Source organism: Arachis stenosperma, chromosome 1 (assembly GCF_014773155.1).
Source record: "Arachis stenosperma cultivar V10309 chromosome 1, arast.V10309.gnm1.PFL2, whole genome shotgun sequence".
NCBI classification, from domain to species: Eukaryota; Viridiplantae; Streptophyta; class Magnoliopsida; order Fabales; family Fabaceae; genus Arachis; species Arachis stenosperma.
Window position 1 is genome coordinate 27,572,315 of NC_080377.1, and position 2,334 is coordinate 27,574,648.

The 2,334-nt window shown below is 41.1% G+C and overlaps 1 non-coding gene across 1 annotated transcript; it reads right to left on the reverse strand.

Moving 5' to 3' along the window:
* Nucleotides 1–823: 823 nt before the first annotated feature.
* On the reverse strand, nt 824–931 carry LOC130954144 (small nucleolar RNA R71). The gene has a single exon (XR_009076197.1). It is a non-coding gene; the product is annotated as a small nucleolar RNA R71 (small nucleolar RNA).
* Nucleotides 932–2,334: the final 1,403 nt, after the last annotated feature.

Sequence of the window (2,334 nt, forward strand, 5' to 3'; positions counted from 1 at the left end):
TGATTTCTTTTCCACTCTTAGTTTTCGAAAATCAATTAATGTTTTTCAAAATGTTTTTAAAATCTTTTTAATTTATTTTCGAAAATTTCTTCCCCTCTTCTCACATCTTTCTATTTATGGACTAACACTCCTCCTCAATGCACAATTCGAACTCTATCTTTCTTGATAAGTTCGAATTCTTCTACCTATTCCTTCTATTTTTCTTTTCCTCTGACACCTCAAGGAATCTCTATACTGTGACATAGAGGATTCCATATTTTCTTGTTTTCTTCTCTTTCATATAAGCAGGAGCAAAGACAAAAGCATTCTTGTTGAGGCTGACCCTGAACCTGAAAAGACCTTGAAGCAAAAGCTAAGAGAAGCTAAGGCACAACTCTCTGTAGAGGACCTAATAGAAATTTTCAAAGAAGAAGAACCCATGGCAGCCGAAAACAACAACAATGCCAATAATGCAAGGAAGGTGCTGGGTGACTTTACTGCACCTACTCCCGACTTCTATGGGAGAAGCATCTCTATCCCTGCCATTGGAGCAAACAACTTTGAGCTTAAGCCTCAATTAGTTTCTCTAATGCAACAGAATTGCAAGTTCCATGGACTTCCATTGGAAGATCCTCATCAGTTTTTAGCTGAATTCTTGTAAATCTGTGACACTATCAAGACTAATGGGGTTGACCCTGAGGTCTACAGACTTATGTTATTCCCTTTTGCTGTAAGAGACAGAGCTAGGATATGGTTAGACTCACAACCTAAAGAAAGCCTGAACTCTTGGGAAAAGCTAGTTAATGCCTTCTTGGCAAAGTTCTTTCCACCTCAAAAATTGAGTAAGCTTAGAGTGGAAGTCCAAACCTTCAGACAGAAGGAAGGTGAATCCCTCTATGAAGCTTGGGAAAGATACAAACAATTGATCAGAAGGTGTCCTTCTGACATGCTTTCTGAATGGAGTATCATAGGTATCTTCTATGATGGTCTGTCTGAACTGTCCAAGATGTCATGGGATAGCTTTGCTGGAGGATCTCTTCATCTGAAGAAGACGCCTGCAGAAGCTCAAGAATTGATTAAAATGGTTGCGAATAACCAATTCATGTACACTTCTGAAAGGAATCCTGTGAACAATGGGACGAATCAGAAGAAAGGAGTTCTTAAGATTGATACTCTGAATGCCATATTGGCTCAGAACAAAATATTGACTCAGCAAGTCAATATGATTTCTCAAAGTCTGTCTGGAATGCAAGCTGCACCAGGCAGTACTAAGGATGCTTCATCTGAAGAAGAAGCTTATGATCCTGAGAACCCTTCAATGGAAGAGGTGAATTACATGGGAGAACCCTATGGAAACACCTATAATCCTTCATGGAGAAATCATCCAAATCTCTCATGGAAGGATCAACAGAGACCTCAACAAGGTTTCAACAACAATAATGGTGGAAGAAACAGGTTTAGCAATGGCAAGCCTTTTCCATCATCTTCTCAGCAACAGACAGAGAATTCTAAGCAGAGCCACTCTGACTTAGCAACCATGGTCTCTGATCTAATCAAAATCACTCAAAGTTTCATGACTGAAACAAAGTCCTCCATTAGGAATTTAGAGGCACAAGTGGGACAGCCGAGCAAGAAAATTACTGAACTCCCTCCTAGTACTCTTCCAAGCAATACAGAAGAGAATCCAAAAGGAGAATGCAAGGCCATTAACATGACCCACATGGCGGAACTTGGAGAGGAGGAAGAGGCAGTGATCGCCACTGAGGAAGACCTCAATGGACGTCCACTGGCCTCCAAGGAGTTCCCTAATGGGGAACCATGGGAATCTGAGGCTCACACTGAGACAATAAAGATTCCATTGGATTTACTTCTGCCATTCATGAGCTCTGATGAGTATTCTTCCTCTGAAGAGGACGAATATGTCACTAAAGAGCAAGTTGCTAAGCACCTTGGAGCAATCATGAAGCTAAATGACAAGTTATTTGGTAATGAGACTTGGGAGGATGACCCCCTTTGCTCACCAAAGAACTGGATGACTTGTCTAGGCAGAAATTACCTCAAAAGAGACAGGACCCTGGGAAGCTCTCAATACCTTGTACCATAGGTACCATGACCTTTAAGAAGGCTCTGTGTGACTTAGGGTCAAGCATAAACCTCATGCCTCTCTCTGTAATGGAGAAGCTAGGGATCTTTGAGGTACAAGCTGCAAGAATCTCACTAGAGATGGCAGACAATTCAAGAAAACAAGCTTATGGACTTGTAAAGGATGTTTTGGTGAAGGTTGAAGACCATTACATCCCTGCTGATTTCATAGTCCTAGAGACTGAGAAGTGCATGGATGAATCTATCATCCTT